The sequence below is a fragment of the Momordica charantia genome (assembly GCF_013281855.1).
Source record: "Momordica charantia cultivar OHB3-1 chromosome 3 unlocalized genomic scaffold, Mcharantia_2.0 BLBB01000003.1, whole genome shotgun sequence".
NCBI classification, from domain to species: Eukaryota; Viridiplantae; Streptophyta; class Magnoliopsida; order Cucurbitales; family Cucurbitaceae; genus Momordica; species Momordica charantia.
The window spans coordinates 5237372-5247902 of NW_028275161.1; the positions used below are offsets into that span (position 1 = coordinate 5237372).

The 10531-nt window shown below is 31.8% G+C and overlaps 1 pseudogene; it reads left to right on the forward strand.

The window, feature by feature from the left end:
- Positions 1 to 1224: 1224 nt before the first annotated feature.
- Positions 1225 to 1995, forward strand: LOC148212224 (uncharacterized; annotated as a pseudogene).
- The last annotated feature ends 8536 nt before the right edge of the window (positions 1996 to 10531 follow it).

The window sequence follows — 10531 nt, forward strand, 5'->3', positions numbered from 1 at the left end:
ATGCAGATATTGCTACAGGAAATTTGAATCTCTACTCATGGATTCAGGTAATTCGAAATAACTTATAGTTCTTTAGCCTACTCCCACGCATAGATCTTATATAAAGTTTTTGTTTTATAACAAGTGGTATCAGAGCTTGATTTGCATGATTGTTTGCTAAATATTTGATTGTTGTTTATGAATAAATTTGTTGGTTTTCCCTATAGTCAAATTTATTATTAAACAGCATGAATTATTTGAACTATTTGGATTGATTAGTTATTGGACAATTTTGAATAATTTAATTTGAAAGTCGTCTGAATTTATTGATTTGATGAAGTTTGATATATACGTTCTCCCCAAATTTTCCAAATATTTTCTAAATCGATCGTATTATAATCAATTCAGTTACTGTTTAAAAAAAAATCAAAGATGGGCATGAAGATTCAATTTAATAAAGAAATAATTTTTTTTTAGAATGAGCAACTAGGTTGATTCGATTAGAAAGGGAGAAAGAAAAAAAAAAGGAATGCGGCAGCACTCCTGGAGTGCCGCATGAGGCTGTTGTTACACCCTAGCACATGAAGTGATATTTAGATTTTTTTTTTCCTCCTTTTCCTTTTCCTTTTCCTGATTTATTTTTATAAATATTCTTTATATTTATAATCTGTAATAAATTTTTTGGCATAAAAGTATGGAGGATAGTTTTTTATTACTATTTTTTTTATTGTGCTAATTAAAGGTTGACTATTACGATGAATAAATTTATATTTAATTTATTGGTACCTCAATTTGTCTAATTTCTTTAAATGTTTTGATGCGTGAAATATGCTACCAAAGTAGTCTCTATTTTATAAATTGGAACATTTAAAGTTCTTAGATGTAGTGTATTTCTTGCTTATGTAGATTGTGATCGGCCTAAAGGAAGGTTGCAATTTGGGCAGACAACAAATACACATGCAATAATAAATATGGATAACATAAGTTTGTGTCCTTGAAGTTGTTATGTCTGCCCAAAGGAAGGCTATCATCTAATAAGAATGAGTTATTAATGATTTATTATTTTACTGAGAGTATCACTACCAAATTAACATTTTTTGTCCAAAGACTGATTGTAAATGTTGCATTAGGTATCTCACTTATCCTCATAAATTTTATTTAGAATGTTATGAATATTTATATATATCTGTGTGACATTACTTACTATATTGAGCTTATGTTCTTTATACAATTAAGGTTGTTAATTCTGATAATATGTCCATTCAAGTCAACAACATTCCTAGACTGAATGGGGCTAATTTTAAGGACTGGAAAGAAGACATCCAGATAGTATTTTAGTGTATGGATTTAGACCTTGCATTAAGGGTAGACCATCCTACTTCAACTGAGTTTAATCCTAATAAGGTTGAAATTGAGAAGTGGGATAGGTCTAATCACATGTGTCTAATGATCATGAAGCGCTCAATTCCAGAAACATTTAGAGGCTCTATTGTTGAGGGAACGAATGCCAAAGGCTTTCTAAAGGAAATGGAGCAGTACTTTACCAAAAACGATAAGGCAGAGGCAAGTACCCTTATGACAAAAGTCACCTCTTCAAGATACGTTGGTAAAGGAAACATAAGGGAATACATAATGCAAATGTCAAATGTTGCAACAAAACTTAAGGCACTGAAGTTGGAAGTTTATGAAAACTTTTTAGTGCATTTAGTTTTGAACTCTCTTCCAGCAGAGTATAGCCACTTCACGGTGAGTTAAAACACTCAGAATGATAAATGGTCCTTGAATGAGCTAATCTCTCACTGTGTTCAAGAGGAAGAAAGGATGCAGCGAGAGAAGACAGAAAGTGTTCACATGGCTTCTACCTCAAAGAGTGTAAAGAAAAAGAGAGTGAATAATGCTGCGGAATCTTCTAAGCAAAAAAAGGAAAAGAAACAAGATTCAGGACCTACTTGTTTCTTCTATAAGAAGACTGGGCACATAAAAAAACAATGTGCCAAATATGCTGCATGGCATTGAAGAATGATATGTTTCTCTCTCTTGTTTTTTCTGAGATTAATCTAGCTTCTGTACCTATGCATACGTGGTGGGTAGATTTAGGTGCTACTGCTCACATAAGTGTATCTATGCAGGGTTGCATTTGGAGCCGATCGCCAAGTGATGCTGGGGCTTTCATCTACGTGGTTGATGGCAATAGGGCAAAAGTAGAAGCAATAGGAACATTTAGATTATCTTTAGGAACTGGTTTTCATTTGGATTTGTTTGAGACTTTTGTTGTTCAGTCATTTAAATGGAATTTAATTTATATTTCTTCATTGGACAAATTTGGTTATTCTTGTTCATTTGGAAATAACAAACTAAGTCTTTTTCATAATTCAAATATTAGTGGTACTGGTTCATTGATTGATAATTTATATATGCTTGATAATGTTCCTTTTGATAATGAAACCTTGCATGTTTCATCACGCGGTACGAAAATTAAATGAAAATTCTAGTACATTATGACACAAACGATTAGGACATATCTCTAACACTAGAATTAAGAGACTCGTGGATGAAGGAATTCTTGATTCACTTGACCTAACAGATCTTCAGGTTTGTGTTAATTGTATCAAAGGAAAAGAAACAAACAAGAGGAATATAGGTGCTGAAAGAGCTAAAGAAGTCCTAGAACTCATACATACTGACATATGCGGACCATTCCATACGCCTTCATGGAATGGACAACAGTATTTTATCACGTTCATCGACAATTATTCAAGATACTACTACCTATATTTAATTCATGAGAAATCTCAAGCTCTGGACGTGTTCAAATCTTTTAAAGTAGAAGTTGAACTTCAACTTAACAGAAAGATTAAAACCCTCAGATCTGACTGTGGAGGAGAATATTATGGTCAATATGATGGATCAGGTGAACAACGTCGAGGACCCTTTGCGCTTTTCCTTGAACAATGTGGCATAGTTCCTCAGTACACGATGCTTGAGATACCTAGCCTGAATATAGTTGCTGAGAGGCGAAATAGGACTCTTAAAGATATGGTAAAAAGTATGATTGCTCATTCTTTTTTGCCAGAGTCTCTTTGGGGAGAAGCATTAAAAACCACAGTATACATACTTAATAGTGTGCCTAGCAAAGCAGTAAACAAAACCTCATATGAGTTGTGGACAGGAAAAAGACCCAACCTAAGGCATTTACATATTTGGGGATGTCCAGTGGAAGTAAGGCCTTATAAGCCAAATGAAAAGAAACTGGACTCAAGAACCATAAGTTGCTACTTTGTTGGGTATGCTGAGCACTCTCGGGGCTTTAAGTTCTATAATCCCACTTCAAGAACTTTTTTCGAGACGGGAAATACTCGATTTCTTGAGAATATTGAGTTTGAGGGTAGAAATAAAAGTAAAGATGTTGTCTTTGAGGAAGAAAATGCTACTATCATGAATGATGTGGTTACTTTACCTACCATTGTCAGTAAAGTAGTTTTAGATAATGACACTCAAGATAAAGTTCCAACGCTCGATGCCATTACCTCTCAAGACAACACCAAGGACACATCATCTTTCCCTATAGATCAACCTCAACATACTCAAGAAGTGTCATTAAGAAGATCCACTAGAGAAAGAAGAAGTGCAATACCAGATGATTATATTGTATTTCTTCAAGAACATGAGGATAGCATTGGCCTTACAGAAAATGATCCTATCAATTTTCAACAGGCAATGAAAAGTTCTAAGGTAGATAAGTGGATTGAGGCTATGCAAGATGAGATGAAATCTATGAATGACAATGGCGTTTGGGATCTAGTTGAGTTGCCTGCAGGAAAGAAACCTGTTGGTTGCAAATGGATATTTAAAACCAAAAGGGGTTCAAAAGGCAACATTGAAATATATAAAGCACGTCTTGTTGCAAAAGGTTTCACTCAAAAAGGAAGGCATAGATTACAAAGAGACTTTATCTCTAGTTTCCTCGAAAGACTCTTTTAGAATTATTATGGCACTGGTAGCACATTTTGACTTAGAGTTACATCATATGGATGTTAAGACAATTTTTCTCAATGGAGACATTGTTGAAACCATTTACGTGGAGCAACTAGAGAACTTTGAATCAGGAAATCCAGAGTCAATGGTTTGTAGACTAAAAAAATTCATCTATGGACTCAAGCAAGCTTCCCGTCAATGGTACCACAAATTTCATAATGTCATTACTTCTTTTGGTTTTAAAGCTAATGTAGTTGATGAATGTGTGTACCGCAAGAATAGTGGGAATAAATATATCTTCCTAGTATTATATGTAGATGACATCTTATTGGCTTGCAGCAATTTAAACCTGCTACAAGAAACCAAGAACTTTCTGACAGAACATTTTGAGATGAAAGATCTTGGCAATGCCTCTTTTGTCTTGGGTATACAAATACTGCGAGATCGTTCTCAGGGTATCTTAGGGTTATCACAAAAGAGTTACATTGATAAAGTATTGAGTAGGTATGACATGAATGGATGTCAGTTAGGAGATACACCCGTTGCTAAAGGAGACAAATTCAGTTTGAATCAAAGCCCTAAAAGTGATCATTAAGGAGTGAGATGCAAAAGATTTCGTACTAATTAGTCGTAGGGAGTCTTATGTACGCTCAAGTTTGCACCCGGCCTGATATAGCTTTTATAGTGGGAATGCTAGGCAGATATCTGAGCAATCCAGGTATGCAACACTAGAAAGCAATCAACAGAATTATGAGATATTTGCAAAGAACGAAAGATCACATGCTCACATATCGGAGATCAGATAATATAGAGATCTTTGGCTTCTCTGACTCTTATTTTGCTGGATGCCAAGATAGCAAGCGGTCCACATCTGGGTATATCTACATGATGGCAGGATGAGTCATTTCATGGAAAAGTGTCAAGCAATCACTTGTAGCTCCTTCAACAATGGCAGCAGAGTTTGTGGCGTGCTATGAGGCGTCGAATCCTGGAATATGGCTTAGGAATTTTGTCACAACACTTAAGATAATTGACAGTATTGAAAGACCATTGAAAATTTATTGTGACAATAATTCAGCAGTGTTATATTCCAATCACAACAAGAGCTTGACAAAGTCAAAACATATTGACATAAAGTATCTTGTTGTTAAGGAGAGAGTTCAAAATAATTTGATAGCTATAAAACACATAGGAACACATTACATGCTAGCAGATCCTTTTACCAAAGGCTTAGTACCTAAGGTCTTTCATGATCATGTAGCCCGTATGGGTGTCTTTTCAATAGATAATGCCTTGGTTGTGTGAGAGTAATTTTAATTACAACTATGTTGTTCTATACTTTTTCTACCGAATAAAGATGATGGTTTATTTGAACTCACAATGAATATGTATTTATATATGTGTGTTATTGCGTTGATCTCTATAAAGTATGATTAGGACCAGTTGAGAATAGACATGAACAGATCACTATGAATGTAATTCTCATGCTGCTCTTCCACACTTGATCTATGTCATCAAGTATATTTGGTGTGGTGATCATTGAAGGTTGAGTTGCGCTTATACATGTGACAAAAGCTGTCTTGGTCCCACATTGGTATACAAGATGGACCAGATTGTAATTAAAGGAAGTTTTTTTTTTTTAAATAGTATTTGGTTGTGCACTAAAAGTTGAAACTTATATGATTTGTTATAGAATTCTGTTACCCAAATGAGAGATTGTTGGAATTAATTTAATTGATTCCATTAAATGGGTAACAATTTATGATAAATTAAATGTACTACTATTCATGGGAAAAATAAGTGGTCTAATTAGGACCCATAAACTTCCTATATGTGGTGTGGCCCACTGGGCAGATACCAGCCCGTTGATCCTAGGGGATTATGAGAACCCTAGAATCAACTTATAAATACAGGGTTATGGTCCCCAACATACTATGCTTGTTTAGTCTCTTATTGCCCATCCAATAGAGAGTATTGCCCATCTTTGGTCTAAGGCTGCATAGTTGAGGAAGACCCAAACCACGCAGATATTGCTACAGAATTTGGAATCTCTACTCATGGATTCAGGTAATTCGAAATAACTTATAGTTCTTTAGCCTACTCCCATGCATAGATCTTATATCAAGTTTTTGTTTTATAACATTTCTAAATTCTCAGACAAACACGTTTTCTTTCATTTTCAGTAGAAATGCCAAATCATACATAATATATATAATTTCTCATAAATTCTATAATAGTAGATATCTAAAACCATTTAATAAAGTAACCACTCACAAATCCTTCAAACCGGGTCGTTCGTAGCTCCATTTTCTGTCTGACCTGAAATATATTAATCCAATATGAAATTAATTCATGCTTTAAGCCAATATAATTTCAACATACTCTTGTTCCCAATATAAACCATATTATCTTCCAAATTATCCCATATATCAAATTAAATAATTCATTCTCTCTCTTCATTAAAAACCATCCCTTGTTCTTTTTCTTATCACCTAACACATTTGGGACCTACAAACACAATTCAATTTCTCTTCCTTTCAATTTCACACGTGAAAACCGTCAATTTTCAACAATTTATCTTTTACTCATTTACTTCTTGGTATTAACAATTTCTTTCTCTCTCCTCCCTCCAGCATTAAAACTCTCCCTTCTCTTATTTCTTTTTCTTTTTCTCAACCAAATTTCTCCTTAATCAAGTACTTCACCTAAAATCTTATAATCTTATTCTCTTTCTTTACACAGCCTCACACATTTTACTTACCAAATAACTTTCTATTTACAGTATTTCTATTGCAAAATCGGGGAGTATAAATTGAACCTCTTCTAGATAACTAATTAATCAAAGCCGACTCTCGATCTCAGCCATGCACAAAATGAATTTTTAGTTCTTGAAAACTCAGAAAAGAACTCACCAAAATAACACAGTTCTTACTTGAAAAACCCACAAAATTTCACGTTAAAGAACTTCCATATTTTTATGGATTTCCTTCATTAATCTCTAGAAAACTTACCAAAGTTCCAATCTCGAATTTAAACACTGATTAAAGCTTGAATTTTCTCCTTCAATGCCTTCCTCTATTCTCTATATTTCGAAAACACTCAACCCATTTTTCTTCTTTTCTTCTCTTATCATTTTACCTTTTTCTTCCCTTCAGCCATCTGTCCACCATCACACGTGCCCCCTCAAAACCCAAAACCAAATTCTTTTTTTGTTTTTTTAAAAGTTAACAGACCATTATTCCCTTTAAACTTTAACTTTAATAAATTCCAAATTTTTCTCTCTCTCTTTTTTTTTTTTATAAAAGGATCATATAGCCGTTACATAAAGATTCTTTAACTTGGATCTAGATTCCCAAACCAAAGAATGAAGTGGATATGGTGAGATAAAAAATTTTCACGAGCAGGAGAATGAGAGAGTGCATCTTATTCCAGCCCTACACCATTGTCATCTCTACTCTACATAAAATTTTCTCTCTAATATATATTTCCAATATTCTAACTTTTCAAAAACAGAAAACTAAAAATGGTTACCAAACATGTTTAGTTTTTTTGTTGTATAAAAACAACAAACAAGAAATAGTTATCAAACATATGTAATCTTTATTTTTAAAAAATAGATAAGAGAAAAGCCAAAACCCAAAAACCAAAAACATAAATCATTATCAAACGTACCCTTCAGGGTGTAGTTTTCTTACTTATTAAAGTGTGAGGGTTTAATTTTTTCTATCGAAGGTTCAAGGTTCAATTTTCTCACTTACACTATAATTATATATTCAATATTTAATACTTATAAGCATTAATTATTATTATTTCTTTTAAGTACGAGCTACTCAAATGCGAGAAATATATAAAATTACAAATTAAAGAATGAGAGCTAAAATAAGAAACGTTAAAAAAATGTAAGTCATTTTTTAATATTCTTATCAATCAAGTCGTTGTAGTATAGTGGTGAATATTCTTGCTTGTCACGCAGGTGACCCAGGTTTGATCCCCAACGGCGTCTTAACAATTTTTTTTCCCAAGTCGGCTTTGGCTTTTCCTCAGTTCTATCAATTTTTTAATCATTACATGCCACCAAGATTATTTCATTAACAAAATAAAAAAGAAAAAACTAATTTTATCACCAAATAAAATAAAATTTTTCGATGTTGAGTAATTATATATTCTATTATTTTATTTATTTATTTTTATTCATATAATTACTTTTTTCATTTTATTTACATTGTTCGATTTAAAAATTTTATATTGTAATTCAGTTTTAATTCGTTCCTTATTTATTTGAATAAACAAATTTCAATTTTTCTAATTATTTAAAATAAAAGAGATGATTAACCTATCTTATTAATTAGGTTAAAAAAACACTATTGGTCTTGTACTTTCTGTGAAGTAACGATTTAGTCCATGAACTTTAGTTTGTAACGATTCAGTATGTACTTCTAACTTTGTAACAATTTCGTCCTCAAACTATAATATATAAATTCTTGTTAAATTTCTTGTACATTTAGATCGATAAACTGATGAAAAACCAAATGTTTTTATAAATTACAAAAACTAAATCGTTATAAGATAAAAATTGATACTTAATTTTGACAAAAAAATTTCACGATAGGGACTAAATTGTTATAAATTTTAAACTACCGGAACTAAATTGTTAACATTAAAGTTTAGGGACTAAATTGTTACCTACAAGACTAAATCCTTACAAACTAAAATTCAGGGAATAAATCGTTACTTTAGCAAAACTATATGAAATGTGTTTTTAACCTATTAATTAATGTATTTAATTATTTTTAGTACCATCTTTTGTTACTTCCTTTTCATATTTTTCCATATTCTATATTTTATTTTTATCTATTTATTTAGCCATTGAGAGTGATGTCCACCAGATTTTTTACACTTAATTTCATAATTATTTTCATTGTTTGGTTTCCAAGTTTTTTTTAAGCATATAGATCTGATCAATAATATTTGTTTGTCACTTTTTAAAGAACTAGTAACAGTGAAATCTTATAGTTTTAATTTAAAGTAAAAAAAAAGGTGTTTTTAGTAACTTTTAAATTTTACTATTTAAAAAAGAATAATTTTTCTTGGCCATTAAATCTCAACTAATAATCTCTTTTGTAAGCTGAGAAAGCAAAATTATACATGGTACGAAGTGAAAAAAATAGATAGATAAGTTGTGTGAAGATTCATTCATTGTAATTAAAATATATTATTAACATGAAAATATATTGTAATTATTCATACTATGATTACTTTCATTTAGATATTGTTAATTTGGTAGATCAATTCTATTTATAAAATTTGATTATTTATTATTATTTTTTTCTCTACTTAGAACATATGGTCAAACAGTTGAAAAAAAAAAATGAATTGAACCAAATTATATATAAACATATAAAATATATATACTTTGACTAACCAATTAGTAATCCCATGTTGAGTAACCAAGTCCAACCTCTTTGAACAAAAAAATTCGAGCAAATAATTGATATGTATTTTCCTTCCATATTGATTTTATTTTGAAAAAGAAAATAGTCTCATTTCCCTCTAAAAAGTGAAAGGGTAAATCATTATTATTATTATTATTATTATTATTATTTTGTCAGGAACCCGAAAGAATTCACAAAATCGACACCCAATGAGACAAAATGGATCAAGAAGAATTAACCATATGAAGCAAAAAGAAATCTGGGCAAATTCATCTTAACTTGCAAAATTGAAGTTTCCTTGAAACTTATTCTTCATCACAAAATAAAAAATGTGAAGAACAGATAAACAAATGGTATAAAACACAAAAAAGAAAAAAAAAAGAAAAGAAATAACAAGACATCTATGATTTGGAAAAAAAAAAAGGATAGAGAAATTAAATTAAATTGAATGATTGTACATACCAAAAAGGAATAGAAATTTGCGAATATAGTAAATCGGTAACACAGACATTGTTGAATGAGAAATTTCGGCTAATTATTAAATGTCATGTCAAAAATTTAAAATTATATTTAGGATCAATCAAAAATTTAAATGTGTCTTCAATTAATTTTTAAATCAACGAATCAAATTGTGTCACGTGTCTCTCTTATGGTCATCCGATGAAATCAGCTAATTGGATCCAAACCCATGAAGAGACTGGGCCCAAGCTCATGACCCATTAGCCCATGGCCCATAAAAGACCCACCAAGACTCTATAAATAGAATTGTCATCCCTCATTTGAAAGGAGAAGAAGAATGGTTAGAAAGGAATCTAGAAAATTTGGAGATTCAGAGCACTCAGAATCATCTAGGATCATTCAGAGTCTAGCATCATTCAGAGTCTAGCGAAGCATCCAAAGCCAACAAGACTTGAAGAATTCGAGACTTCAAGAAGATAGGACTTCAAGAACATTGAATCTTCTCTCTCCAACTTGAAGACTCCATCAAACTACAAAGTCTTCATCAAATTGGCCAAAGAACTTCAACAAGCTGCAAAGCCGAAACACTTCACAAGCTGCAAAGCCGAAGCACTTTAACAAGCTGCAAAGCCAAAACACTTCACAAGCTGCAAAGATGAAGCACTTCAACAAGCTGCAAAGCCGAA